Genomic DNA, 25717 nt, shown 5'->3' with positions numbered 1-25717 from the left:
GATACGGCCTGCCCACCTGGCTCATGACCCCCTCCGGAACCCCACCACAGAAGCCGAGCAGCGCTAAAATGAGAGCCATGCAACCACCCACAAAATCATCATGGGGTGCTCAAGTAGTGCTTCCGATGCCTTCAATACTCCCCTCAATTGGTCTCTGAATTCATTGTGGTGTGCTGCATGCTACACAACTTAGCCACCATGAGAGGGCCAGGCATTGCCAATGGGGATTGCAGGAGGAGAAGGAGGAGGATGAGGAAGAGGAGCCCGGCGATAAACCCATTGCGGTGCCGCCACAACCACAGGGGAGGCAGCGTGGAGACGTGGCCACAGCAAGAGCCTTACGTCGGCAGCTCATCTTTGCCCAGTTTGCTTGAATGGGGAAGGTAAGGTTGCAGCGTTGACTCATAACTCTGTCACCATGTCGGCTAATCTACACTGGATTCTGCAATGAGACACAAGGCACCAAGGCAAAGGTCAAACAAACATTTTTATAAACATGAATAATTAACAATGTTGCGCCCCCCCAAATACCCGAAAGTATACAATGGTTAAGTAAAAGTAAATAAACACAAAACTGCTTCCTGCAGTCAACAAAACATTAATAAAGATGACTGCTTCCTGCAGCAAGACAATTCAAGATGAGTCAATTGTTATCAGACAACTATTTACAATTTTAACAATTTTATATACATCCATAAGCACATACTTGTGCCAGCCCTTAATGGCTCTTAGCCACACTTCCCCCCGCAACCCCCTTCCCTTCAGCCTCCTCACACGCCTGCTGCTCCTACTCAATGAGGCCTCAGTGCCTACAGCAAGGCTGCGAGAGGGCTGCCGTGTTAGGGGGCCAGACAGTGCAGACGGCATCTGAGGACGACCTGGACCAGCTCCTGGCCTGGATGGCCCGGCTGTGTACTGCTGTGACTCATCATTGGCGGGAGCGGTCCCAGCGGCTGGGGTGTCAACCGTGTATGCTGCATGGTTGGCAAGTCAGTCGTGGGAACAGGAATGCTGAGGAAGGACAGCACCTTCCGTTTCCCGGGAGCCACTGACTCTCCTAGGGGCTGGGCCTCAGCATCCGGAGCATGGCATGTCTCCACAATTTGCTGGTCTGCTTCGGCACCATCTCTTTCCCCCATTGGACCGTGGGGAACGCAGAGAGTATGGCAGCAGACATTGACTGCATTACTTGACCAAGCTGAAGCAGAGCTTGTGCCTGCAATGCGCCCGAATCTGTGACGTGACCAAGGACACGTGCCACGCACTCTGGAATGCCACTGTCGCTGCTCGAGGCCACCAGCCTCTCTGTGTGGGCAATGGTGGCCTTGCTGGACTCCCAAGTCACAGTGACAATCTGTGATGCTGTCTCCGCAACAGTCGCAGTAAGCTTGTCAATGCTCTCTGGGATCCATCCCAATGCATCCATAAGCTCACACTGCATTCCTGTGGTTTCCCTGGATATTTCCACCAAGTCCAGTTCCATGTCTGCCTGTCGTTGAGCAGACTGACTTTGCCGACTCACCCTCCGGAGAGCTGGTCTGTGAGATTCCCCACTCGCGCTACGTTGCTGTAGGCGACTGAGGCCAGGAGCCTCCGAAGACTCAAACCCCGGGAATTTGGCATCGTCCCCAGATGTAGTGAGGCCAGAAGGGGCAATTGGTGAGCTCTGAGGCTCAGGCAGAACACTCTCTTCCCCTCCCTCATCGTCTCCCGCATGGCCAGATGTAGAGGGCTCCCTTGAAGGATGTTGTGTTCGTGACTGGTCATCTGCGAGCAGAAAACAACAGGCGTGTGGTTAGCAGTAGGGGAGGGGGCAGGGTGATAGGAGCAATGTGGCTTTGCACACGCTCATATGAAGGCCCGCCACCACTTTATTTTATGGTCTCAATGCAGTCTCTTCAGTCGCTCTATCCATTTACATACACCCTCACTACCCGAAGGGGGCTCAGCATCTCCCCCGGGAACTGTTCAAGCTGAAACACCTATGAGGGCCGACACCAGTTCCTCGACATCAGTCAGTGGCAATAATTGGGGCGGCCCCCCCGGTCTGTGCGCAGCTGCTTCCTCCTGTTGTGGGAGTCCTTCGACTGCAAAGAAAAATGTAGGAAGGGTTCAGAAAGGGTTTCTCTGCTGTTGTGGCACATATGCCTACCAGAGCACAATAGGTGATACTGTGTGAATGTTGGCTTCCGTTCAATTTGTTTGGATGTTGCATGTGCTTTGTGAGGAATTGTAAGGAGGTTAGAAGGATAGAAACATCGAAACATAGAAAATAGGTGCAGGAGTAGGCCATTTGGCCCTTCGAGCCTGCACCACCATTCAATAAGATCATGGCTGATCACTCACCTCAGTACCCCTTTCCTGCTTTCTCTCCATACCCCTTGATCCCTTTAGCTGTCAGTGCTATATCTAACTCCCTCTTGAATATATTTAACAAACTGGCATCAACAACTCTCTGCGGTAGGGTTAACAACTCTGAGTGAAGAAATTCATGGATATAACATTGGGGCTGTAGGTGATCTTTCTGAAAGGCAGAGCAGCAATGGGAGTGTATTGTGAGGCAGGATGTAAATGATTGAGTTTATGTGAATGGACCATTAAAAGCCAACGGGTGCAAAAGCGTTCATCTTTCTTATGCATTGTGAAAACCACCCCACAGACTGTTAGAAGTCATGGAGGCATACATAAATGCAAAGGGTACTCATCCTGACGAGCCAGGTAAGGTCACTGAACTTCTTTCGACACTGTGTGGCCGTTCTGGACACGTTGTCTGCAGCAGACACCTCCTGTAAAATGTCCTTCCGCAGTCTCTGAAACACAGGTGGGAGTGGTTTGGCTCCCCCAGCAAGGTGGTGAGGACCACTTCCTCTCCACTGCGTTCTCTAATTCCTCACTCGCCTCATTGGTGAAGTGCCTGGAATGCTGTCTTCCCTTCCTGCTCCTCCATTTCTGCAGAAACATAGAAACATAGAAAATAGGTGCAGGAGTAGGCCATTCAGCCCTTCGAGCCTGCACCGCCATTCAATGAGTTCATGGCTGAACATGCAACTTCAATACCCCATTCCTGCTTACTCGCCATACCCCGTGATCCCCCTAGTAGTAAGGACTTCATCTAACTCCCTTTTGAATATATTTACTGATTTGGCCTCAACTACTTACTGTGGTAGAGAATTCCACAGGTTCACCACTATCTGGGTGAAGAAGTTTCTCCTCATCTCGGTCCAAAATGGCTTACCCCTTATCCTTAAACTGTGACTAACAGTTCACAATACTCCAGGTGTGGCCTCACCAAGGCCCTGTACAACTGTAGCAATACCTCCCTGCCCCTGTACTCAAATCCCCTCGCTATGAAGGCCAGCATGCCATTTGCTTTCTTAACCGCCTGCTGTACCTGCATGCCAACCTTTAATGACTGATGTACCATGACACCCAGGTCTCGTTGCACCTCCCCTTTTCCTAATCTGTCACCATTCAGATAATAGTCTGTCTCTCTGTTTTTACCACCAAAGTGGATAACCTCACATTTATCCACATTATACTTCATCTGCCATGCATTTGCCCACTCACCTAACTTATCCAAGTCGCTCTGCAGCCTCATAGCATCCTCCTCGCAGCTCACACTGCCACCCAACTTAGTGTCATCCGCAAATTTGGAGATACTACATTTAATCCTCTCGTCTAAATCATTAATGTACAATGTAAACAGCTGGGGCCCCAGCACAGAACCTTGCGGTACCCCACTAGTCACTGCCTGCCATTCTGAAAAGTACCCATTTACTCCTACTCTTTGCTTCCTGCCTGACAACCAGTTCTCAATCCACGTCAGCACACTACCCCCAATCCCATGTGCTTGAACTTTGCACATTAATCTCTTGTGTGGGACCTTGTCGAAAGCCTTCTGAAAGTCCAAATAAACCACATCAACTGGTTCTCCCTTGTCCACTTTACTGGAAACATCCTCAAAAAATTCCAGAAGATTTGTCAAGCATGATTTCCCTTTCACAAATCCATGCTGACTTGGACCTATTATGTCACTTTTTTCCAAATGCGCTGCTATGACATCCTTAATAATTGATTCCATCATTTTACCCACTACTGAGGTCAGGCTGACCTCCCTGTTTTGTCTCTCCCTCCTTTTTTAAAAAGTGGGGTTACATTGGCTACCCTCCACTCGATAGGAACTGATCCAAAGTCAATGGAATGTTGGAAAATGACTGTCAATGCATCTGCTATTTCCAAGGCCACCTCCTTAAGTACTCTGGGATGCAGTCCATCAGGCCCTGGGGATTTATCGGCCTTCAATCCCATCAATTTCCCCAACACAATTTCCTGACTAATAAGGATTTCCCTCAGTTCCTCCTCCTTACTAGACCCTCTGACCCCTTTTATATCCGGAAGGCTGTTTGTGTCCTCCTTAGTGAATACCGAACCAAAGCACTTGTTCAATTGGTCTGCCATTTCTTTGTTCCCCGTTATGACTTCCCCTGATTCTGACTGCAGGGGACCTACGTTTGTCTTTACTAACCTTTTTCTCTTTACATATCTGTAGAAACTTTTGCAATCCGCCTTAATGTTCCCTGCAAGCTTATCTCGTACTCCATTTTCCCTGCCCTAATCAAACCCTTTGTCCTCCTCTGCTGAGTTTTAAATTTCTCCCAGTCCCCGGGTTGGCTGCTATTTCTGGCCAATTTGTATGTCACTTTCTTGGCTTTAATACTACACCTGATTTCCCTTGATAGCCACGGTTGAGCCACCTTCCCTTTTTTATTTTTACGCCAGACAGGAATGTACAATTGTTGTAGTTCATCCATGCGGTCTCTAAATGTCTGCCATTGCCCATCCACAGTCAACCCCTTAAGTATCATTCGCCAATCTATCCTAGCCAATTCACGCCTCATACCTTCAAAGTTACCCTTCTTTAAGTTCTGGACTATGGTCTCTGAATTAACTGTTTCATTCTCCATCCTAATGCAGAATTCCACCATATTATGGTCACTCTTCCCCAAGGGGCCTCGCACAATGAGATTGCTAATTAATCCTCTCTCATTACACAACACCCAGTCTAAGATGGCCTCCCCCCTAGTTGGTTCCTCGACATATTGGTCTAGAAAACCATCCCTTATGCACTCCAGGAAATCCTCCTCCACCGTATTGCTTCCAGTTTGGCAAGCCCAATCTATGTGCATATTAATGTCACCCATTATAACTGCTGCACCTTTATTGCATGCACCCCTAATTTCCTGTTTGATGCCCTCCCCAACATCACTAGTACTGTTTGGAGGTCTGTACACAACTCCCACGAACGTTTTTTGCCCTTTGGTGTTCTGCAGCTCTACCCATATAGATTCCACATCATCCAAGCTAATGTCTTTCCTAACTATTGCATTAATCTCCTCTTTAACCAGCAATGCTACCCACCTCCTTTTCCTTTTATTCTATCCTTCCTGAATGTTGAATAACCCTGGATGTTGAGTTCCCAGCCCTGATCATCCTGGAGCCACGTCTCCGTAATCCCAATCACATCATATTTGTTAACATCTATTTGCACAGTTAATTCATCCAGCTTATTGTGGATACTCCTTGCATTAAGACACAAAGCCTTCAGGCTTGTTTTTTTAACACTCTTTGTCCTTTTAGAATTTTGCTGAACAGTGGCCCTTTTTGTTCTTTGCCTTGGGTTTCTCTGCCCTCCACTTTTCCTCATCTCCTTTCTGTCTTTTGCTTTTGCCTCCTTTTTGTTTCCCTCTGTCTCCCTGCATTGGTTCCCATCCCCCTGCCATATTAGTTTAACTCCTCCCCAACAGCACTAGCAAACACTCCCCCTAGGACATTGGTTCCGGTCCTGCCTAGGTGCAGACCGTCCGGTTTGTACTGGTCCCACCTCCCCCAGAACCGGTTCCAAAGCCCCAGGAATTTGAATCCCTCCCTGCTGCACCACTGCTCAAGCCACGTATTTATCTGCGCTATCCTGCGATTCCTACTCTGATTCGCTCATGGCACTGGTAGCAATCCCGAGATTACTACTTTTGAGGTCCTACTTTTTAATTTTGCTCCTCGCTCCTTAAATTCGTTTCATAGGACCTCATCCCTTTTTTTACCTATGTCGTTGGTACCAACGTGCACCACGACAACTGGCTATTCTCCCTCCCTTTTTAGAATGTCCTGCACCCGCTCCGAGACATCCTTGACGTTAGAAAGCGCTCCAAGTAATTTACTCAGCAGATGTATTTCAATCCTATGAAAAAGGAAAAAGCCATTTTCCCCACCAGCAAAGAGCAGCCAACCAGCCAGAGTACTGCGGCAAAAAAGGCCACGAAATGGGAAGAGTAACCGGGGAAGGAGCGAGTAAAGTGATAGCAGCAAGGCGAGGTGAGGGATAACAGTAAGTGGAGGGAAAAGTGGAAATGGTGAGGCATGTATGGGAAAATGGAGAGGCGAGGGAAAGGAGAAAAAGTTTACAGCGGAGAGAGGCATGAAGGCAAGTGAGAGGAGAGAAAGAGAGAAAGGGAGTGGAATCAGAAGAAGGGGTAGTGGACGAGAAGAGCAAGAAGTGAAAGGGTGAACAGAATACAAGCAATGCAGAGATGCATGGAGCACCGATGGCAAGTTATGCATTAGGAAATGAACAGGCAAAGGGACCAAACACGGTGACCGGCGAGATTATAGGTGACCATAGCAATGCAGACTTTTGTAGATTGGCGGACATGGAATAAGTAAATAATGAGAAGGGGTGGGGGAGCGGGCGGGAAGAGAGAGGAGAAGGAGATACAACGAGAGAGAGATAGATGGAGGAGGAGAGAATTACCATTTATAAATGGTTGGGAGTGCTCACATACTGCAACGTGCATACTATTGACAGCTATTTTCTGATTTCCTTCAGTGTTCACCAAGCACACAGAAATGACTAACTGCAGGGTAACCTGTTGGACTGAATACATTGTGATAGTCAGGCCCTACTTATACCAGAAGAGGATTTGATCATTTCATACATGATTTCAAAAGCAGTTGAACCAAAGAAGAAGAAGAAAAGTAAAATAGCGTGTCTATCTCAAAAATATGCAGTCAATATCAAAGTAAAATATAAAGTGAAACATAATTCACCAAGACTTTCTTCATGCAATTTATTATAAATTGCAACTTAAACACCAAATCAACAGGAAAGAAAAGCATTTATTTTAAAATAGTCTCAGAATATACCCCTCCCTGCAAAAGTCACAAAGCAAATAATTGGTTTGTAAAACAAGCACTTAACTTCTTCAGCCACAGCACTTGAAAGAAAATCATGCACATAATCTAATTTACAGGACTCCGCCATTACACTACACAGCATACAGAGCAGATGCCAGAGGGTAACCTAAGTATCTCCGAGTATTCCTCTCCTTAATTTGGTAGGTCCTCCCCTCTCTAAATTTCACAATAGCATCTCTGCTATTTCAGCCTTATATCATGCAAGACAAACTTAACCTTTCTTGATTTATTCCCCAGGGCAAAATGCTTGCCTGGCCATAATTGTTTTGAAAATTGGCAAACCACTACTTCATCAAACCGGCATGTAGCTCACATGACCCAGGTTAGTGATCTGTGGGTGCAGTTATACGGTCACTTCTACCTCACTGTGAAGCGGTTTCCACAGATTTCTGGGGCCAGGTTCACAGCGAGGCAGTGTGAACAACGAGGTACCGACTGCAAATGGATACTGTACCAAACGGAGACTGGTAGCGTCATAGTACATAACAATCAGCTCATATACTGACTAAACAGTGGTCAGAAAAATAATACAACCAACGGGTATAATAAAAAGAGTAAAAACTGCGGCAGTTTATAAAGGAAGTGGTCATATAATGTTATAGATTTACGACAATTAAATTTATAGGCTGTGTTTAAATATAGAGTTTTGACATATACATTCATTTCTTCCCTAACAATACAGATTGGAGCGGGTTTCCTGGCTGCATTCGAATACGACACCATGGTTTATAGAAGTAACCCTGGCAAAACCTCTATTCTGTCTCAAGCATTTGAACACTATTCGTTTTGTAGTTCACAACACAATGAAAATAATCTGCCTAAAATACTGTCAATATGAGCAACAAATCTACTGGCTCAATTTACACAATTTATCAACAATATTACACCTCCATTAGAGTGAGGTCCAACCTAATTTCTAACATTTACAGATAGATTAGTGAAGAAAACACTGTCAGCTTAAACATCATTCTGCAACAAAATAAAACTAGTAAAGTCAACTCTTGGGATAGGGTGAATTTAAACAGTAACTTACTGAAAAACTTACATAACGCAATTTATTTAGCAGTATTAAATGATCAAAAACAAAATCAGCTATATTCATGCAAAAATCAATTTCAGGATCAGATATTTAATCTATACATGCCAATGCGTAAAATAGATATTAATAAACTAATCATATTCACAAGATGTAAAACAGAAAATTCAAAATTTCAGTTTGCAACAGGACACTTATGATTCTCCTGTTTTCTATTTTATTAGAACATTCATCTGTTCGAAATAAATGGGTTAACCCCACTTAAAAACTAGACACAGGAATGTTACAGAACACATTGAATGCTCATATACTAATGTCACATTTCTAGCCGAGTGACCCTCATATTTCAGAGGATACCAGACTTGCTAAGGTACAGGGAAAAAAAATTAAAGTGAAAAGATCTGAAGCCCAGATGTTATTCTAAATGCTATTGCTCAATGTCTCTTGGGCAATCTTGAGCTTTCAGTAATTGATCATGCAACCAGCTCCCTCCAAATTACATACCAATGACCAAATATACCCACCAAAATTGCATGTACCAGCATCAATCCCAAATTGTTTTGCAAGAGACAAAATACAGTATCCTGGTAAAGGGATTAACAATCTTTCTAAAGTTAAAATGGAAAACTTAAGATTTCATTTTCTCAAAAAATGATCTGGCAAGGAGGCATATTTCTTAAACCGTTGTGGTTTGAGCATTTTGAATTCCAACAGAAGTCACATTCCAACTTGTCAGCTGTTCTTCCGATGCCTTTTGTTCGTCAGTCTCAGAGACAGCATGATCAAACATTTTAGTTCAAAATAAAAGCTGCTGCAATAAGCAGGGTAGTATCGCACACCCTCACTTCACTTTTCAGCTGCAGATAGACTGAAGTTACTAATCACAGAACGGTAGGTATAGTATCCACCTGGAGCTGACAGTACCTGCTTTATACCGCCTGACTGCAATTCGGGCTCTTGGGGCCCAGAGAGATGTAGGTACTCTCAGGCAAGTACAAGTCACAGATTTTAAAATATCTTAAAGATAGCTCAAAACATTTAAGTGAGTTCTGAGTGAGCATGGACATTCTGCTCACTTTGGAAACCTAGCTTAGCACGGCAATGGAGTTAAGACTACCTCCTGCACCTCACGCACCCTTATTACATAGATGTAACAGTACAGAAACAAGCCAGTCAGCCCAACTGGTCATTGGTCCACACCCTGCTTCATCATATCCTTCATTCCTTTCCCCCTCATCGAGCTTCCCCTTAAATGCAGCTGTGCTATCTGCCTCACTTACTCCATGTGGTGGCAAGTTCCAATTATTTTTAATAACCTGCGTCAGTAATGAACTGATCGAAAGAAGCTGCAGCATCACATAGAGGCCACCAGAAGTGCACATACTTAATTTCCTGGCCGAGGAATTAAAAGTGCAGATACAAAGAGGCTATGAAAACAGTGGCATGCGCCAACATTGTCTGATTAACCCATTCCGCCTCACTTCAACAGTTTAGAAAAAAAGAATGGAACCAAAAATTTCATACCAAGTGTCCTTCACCACGTGCTTTATTCTGTAATGCTTCTCGCTTTCGCTGCCAAAAGTCTTCTACTTGCTTTGCCCTTTCAGCAGCTGCATAACCTCGCTGCCTGGATAAATAAGATTTCAAATAAAAAAGCTTCATTTCAAGAAATTATTAAAAAAATTATAAATGCAAACACAAACAGAAAAATCTTCACACTTTTATCAGTCGAGGTACAAACACTTGCATAAGAACATAAGAAATAGGAGCAGGAGTAGGCCATTCGGCCCATCGAGCCTGCTCCGCCATTCAATAAGATCATGGCTGATCTAATCATAGATGCAGCACCACTTCCCTTCCCGTTCCCCATAACCCTTTATTCCCTTATAGTTCAAAAATCTGTCTATCTCCACCTTCAATATATTCAAAGACCCAGCCTCCACAGCTCTCTGGGGCAGAGAATTCCACAGATTTACAACCCTCAGAAGAAATTTCTCCTCAGTTTTAAATGGGTGGCCCAAGACTATGGGCCCAAGTTTCGAGCCGCGCCTAGAATGGCGCAGTCCTGACCTGGACGCCCGTTTTTCGCGCCACAAAGTGCGCCTAAAAAATCCCTCCGTATTCTCCACCTCCCTGCAGGTCCTCTGGCCCTCGGCGCGGCGCAGCAGGAGCTGTAGGGGGCGGAGCTAGGACCCTGCTCCGAAAACAGTGCCGGGAGCTCTGCACATGCGCGCTACAGTGGGCACGCAAGTGCAGTAGCTCCAGGCGCCTGAAACTGTGTGGGAGGGGCCCGAAGCACGCAGCCCCTAGCCCTGGCCCAATGGCCTCACTGGGGCTGCGTGAATAAGGCTCCTCCTTCGGCCAGCTCCTGCTTCCTCCCGACCCGACTCGACTCCCGCTTCCCGCCCCCGGACCGGACCCGACACCCGCTCCGCTCCGCCCCACCCCCCTGCCCCCGACATCCGCTCCCACCCCGCCCCCGGACCGGACCCGACACCCGCTCCGCTCCGCCCCACCCCCCTGCCCCCGACACCCGCTCCCACCCCGCCCCCGGACCGGACCCGACACCCGCTTCCCCCCCACCGCCCCCGGACCGGACCCGACACCCGCTCCCGCTTCCGCCCCCCCGCCTCCGGACTGGATCCAACCTGACCTCCCTCCCCCCGACCTGACCTCCCTCTCCCTCCCTCCTCCCGAGCCGAACCGACCTCCCTCCCACCACCCCCCCGACCCGACTCAACGCCACCTACCTGTAAATCTGGTGCTGGGGACGGGCCCTGCCAGAAGTCTCGGGTCCGGCCCGTTCAGCCTCCCTCCCGCTTCTCCTGGCCTCCCACCCCCCCCAATCTCCTTCCACCCCCCAAATCTCCTTCCCCCCCACCGCCCCAATCTCCTTCCCCCCACCGCCCCCAATCTCCTTCTCCCCCCCAATCTCCTTTCTCCCTCTTCTCCTTTATCCCCTTCTCCCCCCTCTCCCCTTCTCCCCCATCCCTCCCCCTTCTCCCCCATCCCTCCCCTTCTCCCACATCCCTTCTCCTTCTCCCCTTCCCTCCCCCTCTCTCCCTGTACCCCCCTCCTCCCCCTCCTCTCGCTGTCAGAAACACAGACACTGACAGACAGAGAATGAGAGACACACAGAGAGATAGAGACACTGACAGAGACACACTGAGGGGGGCATCCCAGCACGCTGTTGGAGGGCTCCTGGTGCTGCAGTCGGTAAGTAGAAAATGTTTTATTTATTGATTTAAAAAAAAAATTATTTCTTATTAATTTTTTTTGATTGATTTATTGGTTGATTTATTGATGTATTTATCATTTTTTATTGATGATGGCTCTTTATTTGTAAAACTGAAGTGTTTAATGTTTGTAAACTTCCCTTTAAACACCCACTCCAACATTCCCTATGCCTTATTTGTAACCTACGCCTGATTTTCTAAAGTGTAGACAAGGTTTTTTCGAACGTACAAAAATCTTCACTTATTCCATTCTAAGTTAGTTTGGAGTAAGTTTTCACTCACGAAACTTTGAAATCAGGCATAAGTGGCCGGACATGCCCCCTTTTGGAAAAAAAATTCTGTTCCAAAGTGAAACTGTTCTACCTGACTAGAACTGGAGCAAACTAAATGTGGAGAATTCCGATTTCTAAGATACTCCGTTCTACACCAGTTGCTCCTAAAAAATCAGGAACAAATCATGTGGAAACTTGGGGCCTTAGTCCCCGAGTTTTAGCTTCCCCAATGAGTGGAAATATCCTCTCTGGATCCACCTTGTCAAGCCCGCCAATTATCATATATTCTTCTGAACTCCAATGAGCCTATCTTCATAAGTCATCTCCGGATTCAACCTCCAGCAGCCTCTGACCAGCCTCCAATGCAAATATATCCTTCTTGTTAAGTATCGAATAGCTCCACGAGGCTAACTATGGTGAGCTAGTTCAGGCTTAAATATGGAGACCAAAACTGTACGCAGTACTCCAGGTGTGGCCTGTACAATTGTAGCACGACTTCTTTTTTTGACTTGTTTTTATACTCTGCAAAGTTTTAGGAAAGCCCTCGGAATAAGTATTCTATCATGAACTGATGAGAAATGATGAGCATTTTGTTTTAAAATATATATAAATCCTTTTATTGTATAATATACAATACATTTGAAGGATCAGAAATTCCACTTGCCGAGGACATTCGGATTATCCTCTCGACGCCTCACCATAAAGACTCTGCCCTCTGCCGGTGAGACTATCACAGGTTTCCAGTTTCGGTTTCACTGCGCAGGTTCAGACAGCTTTCACTTTTCATTAGAGCAGTAAAGTGACCCAGATTTCCCCCAAACATACTGGTGGGACTTTTAACAGCCCAAGGTGGGGGCTAAATTCTTAAAAATGGGAAACGTGATTCCAACCCCCCCGCTGCGAAGGCGCCTGCGTGCATTTAACCGGGGCAGGTTGCGGATCAGGCAAGTACCCCGCTCTCGAGAGGCGAATCACGAATTACAACAGTCAAATGAGGCCACGGGCCGCCGATTTTAGCAGCCGTGTCTGTGGGCTCAGTTTCCGAGGGTTCGGGAAACCCGATAGCTAAACTCTGATAGTGTGTCAGCTGTGGCTCAGTGGGTAGCAACCTTGTCTCTGAGTCAGAAGGTTGTGGGTTCAAGTCCCCCTCCAGAGACTTGAGCACGTAAATCTAGGCTGACACTCCAATGCAGTGTAAGAATAAAAGTGTTTAGTAATGACAAAATTGGTTTTGTGTTAAAAAATGAGATTATACGAAAAGACAGTTTTGAAAGAGACAAAATGAATGCTCACAGGCTTCCGGCATGTTTGTCTGTATATTGTCTTCTGGCTGGACAGAGCTTAAAGGAACAAAGGAAATGTCCTGGAATTCAATGAAACTTAAAGGTGTTAATTGGAAAGCCATTAACTGAATCAAGGAATTGCACCGGTCTCCCAGACAGACACATGTACGAGGAGAAACAAATCAAAAACAACCCTGGAATCAAGAGCCAATCCTGAGGCTTTTTGAGAAACAGTGTACTTAAGGATTATAAAGATTATGAAGATAAATGACCCAACACAGATTGCTGGGTCACTCATCTTCTCTCCTGAGCACACAGCAAAACAGGAAAACTGTCCTCTCAAGACCAGCCCAAACAGCAGGCTAGGCTGTGTGCTCAGCCAGCCAGTCAGAGGAAAGTGAAGTATACCTTTTCATAATCTGTTGTAACAAAATAGATCCGTCGGCTGGCTGATGACTGCTGTTTCTCTGATAAGATGTCATTGTGTGTGTTTAACAAATTATTCCGAATTGTTTTAAAAGAATCTGTCTTGCTGTCAATTTAATGCCAGAGATTTAGAAATCTTACAGAGCAGTGCTGAGGGAGTGTTGCACTGTCAGAGGTGCCGTCTTTCAGATGAGACCTTAAAACGAGTCCCCGTCTGCCCTCTCAGGTGGAAGAAAAGATCCCATGGCACAAGTTCGAAGAAGAACAGGAGAGTTAAATATATTCAAGAGGGAGTTGGATATGGCCCTTACGGCTAAAGGGATCAAGGGGTATGGAAAGAAACCAGTGGATATGGTGTATTTGGACTTTCAGAAGGATTTTGACAAGGTCCCGCACAAGAGATTGTTGTGCAAAATCAAAGCACATGGTATTGGGGGTAATATACTGTCGTGGATAGGGAACTGGTTGGCAGACAGGAAGCAGAGAGTCGGGATATATGGGTCCTTTTCAGAATGGCAGGCAGTGACGAGTGGAATGCCATAGGGCTCAGTGCTGGGACCCCAGCTCTTTACAATATACATCAATGATTTGGATGAAGGAATTGAGTGTGATATCTCCAAGTTTGCAGATGACACTAAACTGGGTGGCGGTGTGAGCTGTGAGGAGGATGCTGGGAGGCTGCAGGGTGACTTGGACAGGTTAGGTGAGTGGGCAAATGCATGGCAGATGCAGTATAATGTGAGGTTACCCAGTTTGTAGGCAAAAACAAGAAGGCAGAATATTATCCGAATGGTGGCAGACTAGGAAAGGGGGAGGTGCAATGAGACCTGGGTGTCATGGTTCATCAGTCACTGAAAGTGAGCACGCAGGTACAGCAGGCGGTGAAGAAGGCAAATGGTATGTTGGCCTTCATAGCTAGGGGATTTGAATATAGAAGCAGGAAGGTCTTACTGCAGTTGTACAGGGCCTTAATGAGGCCTCACCTGGAATATTGTGTTCAGTTTTGGTCTCCTAATCTGGAGAAGGATGTTCTTGCTATCGAGGGAGTGCAGCGAAGGTTCACCAGACTGATTCCTGGGATGGCTGGGCTGTCATATGAGGAGAGACTGGATCAACTGGGCCTTTATCCACTGGAGTTTAGAAGGATGAGAGGGGATCTCAAAGAAACATATAAGATTCTGACGGGACTGGACAGGTTAGATGCGGGAAGAATGTTCCCGATGTTGGGGAAGTCCAGAACCAGGGGACACAGTCTTAGGATAAGGGATAGGTCATTTAGGACTGAGATGAGGAGAAACTTCTTCACTCAGAGAGTTGTTAACCTGTGGAATTCCCTGCCGCAGAGAGTTGTTGATGACAGTTCACTGGATATATTAAGAGGGAGTTAGATATGGCTCTTACGGCTAAGGGGATCAAAAGGTATGGAGAGAAAGCAGAAAAGGGGTACTGAAGGAATGATCGGCCATGATCTTATTAAATGGTGGTGCGGCTCGAAGGGCCGAATGGCCTACTCCCGCACCTATTTTCTATGTTTCTATGTGTCCTGGCCGATATTTATCCCTCAATCAACATCACTAAAACAGATTATCTGGTCATTAGCACATTGCTGTTTGTGGGAGATTGCTGTGCGCAAATTGGCTAGTGCATTTCCCACATTACAACAGTGACTACACTGAGGGACGGATTAAAGGGCGGGGGGCAAATGAGGCAGTCTCCCGGGGCCTAAACTTAGAGTAGGGCCCGTACAGGGTGGGATTAAGGGTAAGGGTAACAGTATTGACATAAGTGACATAGCAAGAGCGGAGTGAAGCCGCGAGGGCCCAGGCACATGTTATTCTCATTCTGATGTAAACAGATTCTAGATGCCCTTTTTTAGAGATGCATTCTACACACAAATCGGGGACGAAAAAAGGAAAGAGCACCAGCTACGCGAAGAGCAAAAGAGATGAGAAGTAGCTAAACTGTTTAAACGAGATCATTTTCTCCAACTAAAAACTCAAGATCATGAAGATGAAGGCCGAGACGATGCTGTGCAGTCAACTTCAACAACGAAACCACTAGTGGCACCGGACCCGGAGTTGGCCGAGTTGGAGCTCCAAGTCCAACAAGTTGAAGAAGATGAAAGCCAACTGGTGCACACTGAGCTGAAAGAGGCGCAACGTCCGAGTGACATTGGGCTGTGGGGAGGCAATATCTCAGAAGACATGCCAAAGCAAAAGACTGCGGATGCTGGAATCTGGAATAAAAACAGAAAATGCTGGAAATCCCAGCGGGTCAGGCAGCATCTGTGGAGAGGAAGCAGAGTTAACGTTTCGGGTCGATGACCCTTCGTCAGAACTGGAGAGTGTTTGAAAAGAACAGATTCTGAACAAACAGTGAAAGGGGGGAGGGGAAGAAAGAACAAAAGGGAAGGTCTGTGACAGGGTGGAAGGCAGGAGAGATTAGAGAGACAAAAGGGATGATGGGCCAAATTCAAATGGTAATTCCAGGAGTTAGAAAAACATTAGTCAAGATCGGTTAAATACAAAAACTAATACTTCTCCAGTTACATTCAGTATTTTTATCGTCAATTGGAAAGGTAATCGAAGTAAGAAGAATATGAAAACTAATGTAACTTACTGTGTTATTTTGTGTTATTTTATCTGCTGTATTGTGGTTAGTTAATAACTTATTGGCTATGAAAAATAGCAATTGGTCTTGTTGTGTATGGAGAAGGAGTCAGACTGAACACTGTGAGCTCAAAGTAAATTGTGACCTTAGTCTTTTATTGCAGGTCTCCAGTGTACCTCTCCAACCTGTGAAGCCTTCTTAAATACCTGTGCTCCTAAGGGATTATGGGATCCCTTGGGACTCGGGGGAATGAGCCCTCTGGTGGCTGCACAGAGTAAATATAAGTCCACATATAGAACAACATTCCCTCCCCAAAGCAATAGTGTAACTATTTACAGTGTGAGTCAATCTGACGCCCTTCTTGCCCTGGTTGATCGTCTCGGTGTGAAAGCTGGTGTTGTTGAATCATTTGTTGGGCCCTCACTGGGCTGCTGTGCAGCTGGCCTTGCTGGGCTGCCTGGTGTGTTGGGCCCTGCAGGGCTGCTGTGGATGATGGATTCTGCTTCGTGGTCAACCATGTTGTCAGTTGGCACTGGTGTGTGTGTTGGGGGATCAAAAAAGGTAGGGTCCAAGGTGGGTTGCTCAGGGTAGTCCGTGAATCTGAGTTTGATTTGGTCCAAGTGTTTCTGGTGAATGAGTCCATTTGAAAGTTTGACCCGAAGCACCCTGCTCCCCTCTTTGGCCACAACACTGATGGGAAGCCACTTGGGACCTTGTCCATAATTTAATACAAATACAGGATCATTGACTTCAATCTCGCATGACACATTGCGCTATCATGGTATGCACTTTGTTGAAGCCGCCTGCTCTCTACCTGTTCCTGTAGATCAGGGTGAACTAACGAGAGCCTTGTCTTAAGTGCTCTTTTCACGAGCAGTTCAGCAGGTGGGATCCCAGTGAGTGAGTGGGGTCTCGAGCAGTAGCTAAGCAGGACTCGGGATAGACGAGTCTGCAGTGAGCCTTCAGTTACCCTCTTGCTTGATGGTTTGCACTGCTCTCTCTGCCTGATCATTGGTTTAAACGGGGCAGATGTGACATGTTTGCTCCCGTTACGGGTCATGAATTCTTTGAACTCAGCACTGGTAAAACATAGCCCCTGTCGCTCACAAGGACATCGGGTAAGCTGTGAGTAGCAAACATGGCCCACAGGCTTTCAATGGTGGCAACGGACGTGCTAGCCAACATTTAATCCACTTGGAGTATGTGTCTACAACCACAAGGAATATTTTACCCAAGAACGGGCCTGCATAGTCGACGTGTACCCTTGACCATGGTTTGGAGGGCTAAGACCATAGACATTTCATCTTTGCGCCGCTGGAACGGCTTTATCTCTTCCTGCATTTCCACTGGCCCAGCTCCCGTGAAGCAAACAGCTTTTGACTAGAGATAATAAGGGGTCCTGGCTTGTCCAGGTTTTGATCTGCCGGGCAGTGATGGGTGATTGCTCACTCTTAAATGCTTCCATAACCATGGCTAGATCTGCGGGCTGCGCCATTTCCACCCCCGTGGTGGGCAATGGCAACCTACTGAGAACATCGGCGCAGTTTTCTGTGCCTGGCCTGTGGCGGATGGCGTAGTTGTATGTGGACAATGTGAGCGCCCATCTCTGGATGCGGGCCGATGTGTTGATATTTATCCCTTTACTCTCGGAAAACATATAAGTGGCTTATGGTCAGTTTCCAATTCGAATTTTAGCCCAAACAGGTATTGATGCATTTTCTTTATCCCATAGACACACGCTAATGCTTCTTTTTCATGGGATATGAAAAGTAATTAATGGGATGCCCCACCCCACTTAAGATGCAAGATAGAGACAGGGAAAGCACACTACCAAATAGGATTTTTTCTAACATTTTAGTGAAAGTCAGGAAAGTGTAGTTAAGAATAGTAAACTGATAGCTTTCTCTTGGAGACATTTGTGTCCTTGCCTATGAACTTTTTAAGAAAACTGAATTTGATAGTCTGGCCAGTACCCAAGGCATTGGGAACATGTAGTGGAAGATGAGCAAAGGTCTCCAGACAATCTTTTGATAAGATCACCTGAAAGCCCAAGATTGCTTGTATCGGATGGCATCGAGATACCGGAGTAAGAGTGCATACGTGATTTGTCGTATATGAAGTAATTAGCATGCGAAAATGCATGGTGAATTTGCACTGATGCATCTCCGACATGCTGACATGAAATGTTTCATGTGGCTCAGGAAGTGAAACAATCTTTAATGCATTGACACATACTCCTTTAAGAAACTATCTAATTAATGAAACAATCAGACAAGAGTTAAGATCACTGGTACCTGTGAGAGGGATTGAGGTTGAAGTTGAGAGTTACATAAGATTTGGATTGGGAAAATTGAAGGCTCAGGAGAAATAAATTTGGTAAGAATTATCCACAAGATGGATACAAGTAAAAGTGAGATCGAGAGAATCTTTTAAGTCCATGTTTGGTTGTTGAGATGTTAAATTTCAGTTTTCTTTACAATGTCTGTTTTCTTTGTCTGCATCATTGTCGCTCAAAATATATGTTCTTAGTCGACATATTAGTGATTGCGAGACTGAATAATAACTTGAACTTGTGTTTTGTAGGTAACAGAGCGTGGGAAAAGCCAGTACGAAGCCAGTACGAATCCAGTATGAGGTGGTTTTAGTGGTGCCTCCTGTGCCATGCTTTAAGGGTCTAACAGGACCTGTCTCAAAACCCATGTTCAAGTGAAACCAGTAAATGAGATACTTAAGTATAAGCTGCATAATTATGTGCCTTTAGGTTCGTATTATTTCACACACTCTGGTAGTTTGCTAACTTGCAATGATAGTGTATTTGATAAATATATACCCATGTAGTGAGACTTTGATGCATAAGCCAAAATCATACCAGAATTAGAAAGGACAAAGTTAGTGTAATGAAGCATATGGATATCGGAGGCAGTGAATTGATCTGGGTATACTGCTAATCCAGATTAAGAGGGCTGGCCAATATCATGATAAAATGAAGAGTCGGAAAGAATTCCACCACCTCAAGTAAGCAGTGTAGAGGATACCCCAGGCGGGGCAGAAGTGGAACACCGGAACTGTGAATTAAATAGTAACTGGGCCAGAGCGGAAAGAATGCAGTATAATTGGTGGGAAGTAGGGAGGATGGCAGCGGCCAATGTGTCTATAGCGGTCCTGTTGGTCAGTCTCTATATATGTTGCTACCAGGCACTGATGAAGGGTTGCAAAATTCATGGGAACCCCCCCCCGGAAAGGAAATTTAATTTGGAACTATCTGCCAGAAAGTTTGAAATCCTAAAGTGCACATGGAAGAAACTACGAACTTTAATCGAATTTGGGATTTTACAAGGCAGACTGAGTTGTGTGGGCAGGGCTAAGGACGAAAGGAACTATCCTTCAAAGAAGCCAGTTTTGAGTATTGAAGCTGTCTGAGGTATTGAAACTAAGGCAAATTGTCTGGAGAATTGTGAATACTCGAAAATCCTTCTCCCCAGGAGACATTAATATAGCAACAATTGACCCAGAAATAGCTAACCATCACCTGATCTGGAAAACCATTCCAGCACATACATAATAACAATGGCACATCCAGCCTGCATGAAAACCCAAAGCACAGACAGACACTGCAAATACCAAAGCTAATATTTCCATTAGGAAAACAGATTTAGAAGATCGACACATCCGAGATAGGTTATCATTTAATGGGCCCGCCAGAATATGACAAAGAAATATCAAGCCCGCCAAAAATTAAACAAAGAATCCGGGCTGATTTGGCGTGAAGATTAGAACAGCTCAAAACATATAACTGGGCCCTGCTTTAACAAAGGGTATGCTTATGCTAGTGCTACGCTTGCTATGTATCAGATCAAGAAGGGAGAGAGACCACCGCAGCAGTTGTAACTAACTTCTCCAGCCTCGACATCCTGAAATCAAAAAGGAAGGAAGAGCATCACCATTGCGGCATCAACCGACCACAACCAATGTGGTACCACCAAAAACACCACGATCGATCATCTTCGTAACGAAACTCCACAAGGAAGAAACCAAAGAATCGAAAGTTTCCACTCTACAATCTAAGTCCTGACTACCAACAGGTGAAAAAATTACCAAAAGAGACTTTGAACCTATTCCTAACGAAAGAAAGTGGGTACTTACCCCATACATCCAAAACGCGCCCTACCGCATCAGCGGACACTACCCAACTGAAGATTGCGCAGCAAGAAGTCCTCTATGACGTTCTGGGTATGGCAAGCAGAACGTACAGAATTCAACGAACCCCCAAAATCGCGAACCACTGCTAACTAACAGTAAAGGATTGGTAAGCATAGCCCCTGTTTACCCTGGAGTCTAATGTAGTCAATGTTAGTATTGGGAGGTGGAAGGTGTGTTATTCACTATAACTCCTTTGAATGTGTGATGTACTGTTCTTTATTTGAATGCTTATAAGTTTGACATTGTATTTTCTTGCCTTTAATAAAACCAAAGTTCTTTTGCACCAAACCAGTTGTCTCTTGCACTTTATTACACCCCCTAAATAAATCCAGAGTCTAGAACCCAAAGGAGTGGGAGTGATTCTAACTGCTCAGAAGGTCAGAGGTGAACCTGACTCCCGAGACCACCCCTTACACTGATGGTATCCCAGGCGGTGCAGATGGTAATGCTGGCTTATAAAGTGTACACTCCGGTATCTACCGCAACCAAGAACCCCCCAGGGAAGGGGAAGTTGGGAAATGTATATGATGATTTTGCTATCTAAAGAGATGGCGGTTCCAGGACCATCCTTGGTCATTCGGATCTCGGTGAAGCTGTAAGGGAACTTTAAAGTCAAATCAAATTAGAGGATCTGAAATTCATTGAATTCCAGAAGGATTCCCGGAGTAATTGGTGGGTAGAGGATCATGGGGTTGTCTCACCTGGGTCAGGGTGGCCTGACCAGAGGTCCAAAAGGAGGGACTGAAGTGGGACAACTGGGGCTAGGCTAACATTATAATAGCAATGCTTGAATTGCTGGTAAAAGGTATCTTTGAAATAAACACTGCAGATAGTGATGGTTCTTCACTGAGGCATGCTGGGATACTTGGCTACAGATATCTTTAGAGTCAGCTAGTTTATTTCGAAGCTTGGAAAAAATAAAGTATTTATTCAGAAGCTTGGGAAAATTACTCATTGTTATGTTCAGAACAAGAAGATAAGGAAAATGAAGGCTCGACAGGATGCCATGAGTAATTTTCCCAAGCTTCTGAATAAATACTTTATTTTTTCCAAGCTTCGAAATAAACTAGCTGACTCTAAAGATATCTGTAGCCAAGTATCCCAGCATGTCTCAGTGAAGAACCATCACTATCTGCAGTGTTTATTTCAAAGATACCTTTTACCAGCAATTCAAGCATTGCTATTATAATGTTAGCCTAGCCCCAGTTGTCCCACTTCAGTCCTTCCTTTTGGACCTCTGGTCAGGCCACCCTGACCCAGGTGAGACACCCCCATGATCCTCTACCCACCAATTACTCCGGGAATCCTTCTGGAATTCAATGAATTTCAGATCCTCTAACAGAGGCCCAGGCTAGAGAGAGTTAAGATAAAGGAAGACAACTGCTGGACTTGAATTGCTCCATTGATGGGCTTTCGGTGTTGAAGCAGTGTGTACTGAATTATGACTGTTGCAAAACAACCCAAATTACAGTAACTTGTGTATTATAAAAGTATGCTGCAAACTCTATCGTTGAGTGTGGTATCTCAGACAACTGAGGATCACACCCTTGCATGTGCTCAAATAAACTCTTTACTTGCTCAACTCAGTAGACTCTTGAGTGGTTATTTTTACCACAACAGTGATAATGACCAGATAATCTGTTTCAGTGATGTTGATTGAGGGAAAATTGGCCAGGACATCAGGGATAACTCCATTGCTCTTCTTCGAAAAAGAGCCATGGGGTCTTTTACGTCCACCCAAGAGAGCAGACAGGGCCTCGGTTTAATGCCTCCTCTGACAGTGCAGCAGAGAGCTCCCTCAGCACTGCATTGGGAGTGTCGGCCTAGATTTTTGTGTTCTAATCTCTGGAGTGGGACTTGAACCCACAAACTTCTGACTCAGAGGCAAGCGTGCTGCCCACTGAGCCACAGGGATGGAGGCGGTAAAAGCATTCATGATCGCTATCCAGCAATCCCTGCTGAAAATTGTTGTAATCCTGAGGGGCTGGGCTATGGGAAGGTGAAGTCATGGATCCTTCCGACTTTGGAGAAGGAGAGGGGCAAGATGACTACGGACGTGGAAGGCCATCTTAATTCATCCATCTAGGCTCACCCTACAGCGATTATTGCATCATCCAATTGCTTCGCCAATGATTCCAGAATTTTCACCTCCACTATCTCCAGGAGCCCATTCCACATGTTGATCACTCTGTGCGAAGTAGATTTTCCTGAGAGCAATCCTAAATCTTCCCTTGACTAATTTGAACCTGTGTTCCCTTATTCTACTCTTATAATTTAAAGTAATATTCTGAATTTACTATTTCCATACTCTTAACTACCTTATAAGTTTTTAAGTGGCTGCAGCCATCTCAAGAACAACGCCAAGATGGCAGGAGGAGCAGCAGCCTCGAGCCTGTCAGCGGCTGAACAGGGCTCCCAGATTTTCTGATCCTTCTGCGGAGGTACTGCTGGCAGAATTGAGAGCCTGGAGGTTCTCTGATGGGGACTAAGGCCCCATAGGAGAGTGGTGCAGTGGAGTCTGGAGGAAGGTGGCAAAATTCAGTCAATGCAACCTCCACTACCCCAGGAACAGCCATACAATGCAGGAAGAGGCTCAGTGATCTCACAAGGGTGGCCAAGGTTATGTCGAGGCTCTGGTACCAAGTACATATCCACCACCCCTCATACAGCTATACTCACCTCCTCACCTTCGTACTCTTTTCTCTGAGCACCTGAGGCTGCATATAGTGACATCGCTATTCCCAGCCAGAATGAAGATCATTGGGTAATTCCCCCGTCCAACACACTTGGAGACCGCCATGCAGTAAGTGACTGGGATTGACTTTGATATGCGCATAATTATATAACTATCCTCCACTCACTGCATTTTGCTGGTAAAATAATCCTGCTTTTAGCGATAGATTTGGTCATGAATTCTGTTTTTGCTAGTTCCTAGACACTTTAAATAGACACTGTAGATTGTAGCGTGCTGTTTAAATAGACCCTGTTCGCTGAGTAAATACACCTCGTTTGCTGTAAAATAGACTGTTTCCTGTGAGTCCTGCCTTTACTCACGTCCTGCCTCTAACTCATTGGCTGACTCAATGGAGTCAACAACATTCTACTTTGACTCAGGACAACATTTCCAAACAGTCAAAAAACCTTCTTTACTCAAAACCATTATGTAAACTCACCTTGCCTGCCATAAGGGTTTCTGCTGGTCTTCAACCACTGCTTAGTGTCCCAGGGTTAGAATGCCCATGTTCAGTCCCAGGATTAGAATCCCTATGTACAGTCCCAGGGTTAGAATCCCCGGGTATAGTCCCAGGGTTAGAATCCCATGTACAGTCCCAGGGTGAGAATCCCCATGTACAGGCCTGAAACACTGTGTTCTCTACTTACAAAGGGGAAAATGGAATACAATTAGTGCCGCAGAAGGACAACTGGGTGAGCACCACCATCAGTGAAAGTTCTGAGTTTGGAGGAAGAGGAGCATGATATAATAGGCAGATGGACAGGAGAGCCTATTGGAGATGAGTTGGCAAGAGAAAAGTAATAAAGGCTGGGGAAGGCTCATCCTACGTAGTTTGAGCTACATGTACCATCTCATTGCAAAACCCTTTTACTCACCCACTATTTCCTCAAGGGAAAATGGCACTGTGCTCAGCTAAACACGTTTTTCTGCTGTTTACATCATAGGTGGTGCCTTGGAGGAAGACACTAACCACTTGGATGACCACTTCCACATTAACAGCTGCTGCCATGTTCTCACCCACTCCATCCTGACCTTTTACTGCACAAGCACTAACACAGAGACACCTATTTACAAGGAATTTGCTAGACAGTTCGAAGGATTGTTACAGGGGTTCACAGAGTACTTGTGAGAATGAGGACCTAGGAGTGGAAGAGAGGGAAATGCCATTGCTCTATGGAGAAAAAAGTCTTGCACTTAAAAGTGCCGATCACAACCTCAGGATGTCCCAAAGCATTTTACAGCCAATAAAGTACTTTTGGATTGTAGTCATTGTTGTAAAGTAGGAAATGCAGCAGCCAATTTGCACACAGTAAGCTCCCACAAATATCAATGTGATACTGACCAGATAAACTCAGTTAGGAAGCTGAGTGACCCAGATCTCAGGGGCCCAGTCTTCAAAAGAACAATGATGATGATGACTGACCAGATAACCTGTTTTAGTGATATTGATTGAGAGATAAATATTGGCCAGAATACAAGGGAGAACTCCCCTGCTCTTCCATGAAATCGTGCCATGGGATATTTTGCGACCAACTGAGAGAGCAGACGGGGCCTCGGTTTAACTTCTTATCTGAAAGGCGGTACCTCCGACAGTACAGCACTCCCTCAGTTCTGCACTGGGAGTGTCAGCCTAGACACGGAAGGATTAGAAACAACTATCCTCAGTTAGGGAGCCGAGTGACCCAGATCTCAGGGACCCAGTCTTCAAAAGAACAATGTTTTGGGAGCATCACTCTCATGTGCAGGCAGTGGAGATAGTTTCCATGCATATGGTTGAGATGATGGATAAGTTGGAAGAGTCTGCTATCCACATCTGCGTCACATTGTAGGCAGATTCTCATAACCTGCTGTAACAACCCAGAAAACTGCTGCAGCATCAAGACACCAGGAAGAGTTTCTAAGCACGTTAATGACTTTTGGAGTGGCAGATACCAATGCTTTAATAGATACTTTGAATAGAGTCAACCAAGAGCCCACTGGAACCATTTGGTCTGTGATGACACTGACCAGTGGTGCCTTAGAGCCTGTGCCCATTGGCAGTCAGAGCTGTAAGGAGTAGACGCAGATGCCGTTGACTTTTTGAGAGTGGTAGCGAGCTTGACTCCTTCAGGCCCCCTCCAACACCTTCACATAAGGGAGCTTCAGACATGGGCCTGGCGATCATTGATACTCCAAGGGCCAGACTGACAGAAGTCAGTCCCTGTATGACAGCAGCTAGCCTGAGATGAAAATCACTTCAAGTCTCTAAGGCTCCAGGGGAACCATTAGGAAAATGGTTGTGGTGGTTGGAGGTCAATCATCTCAGCCTCAGGACATCGCTGCAGGGGTTCGTCAGGGAAGTGTCCTCGGCTTCCCTGAGGAATCCCTATTTTTTCATGAATGATCTTCCCTCCATCATCAGGTCAGAAGTGGGGATGTTCGCTGATGGTTGCACAGTGTTCAGTTCCAATTGCAACTCATCAGATAATGAAGCAGTTCATGCCCACATGCAGCAAAACCTAGATGATATTCAGACTTGGGCTGATAAGTGGCAAGTAACATTTGCACAACATAAGTGCCAGGCAATGACTATCTCCAGCAAATGAGAGTCTAACTGATACGTCCTTACTACACAGTATAAATGCACACGAGGCCCATGCTTGAGAGAAGGTCAGTCTGTGACCTGTCCTTTA

The sequence above is a fragment of the Pristiophorus japonicus genome, chromosome 1 (assembly GCF_044704955.1).
Source record: "Pristiophorus japonicus isolate sPriJap1 chromosome 1, sPriJap1.hap1, whole genome shotgun sequence".
In the NCBI taxonomy this organism is placed as follows: domain Eukaryota; kingdom Metazoa; phylum Chordata; class Chondrichthyes; family Pristiophoridae; genus Pristiophorus; species Pristiophorus japonicus.
This window is presented reverse-complemented; position numbering follows the sequence as displayed.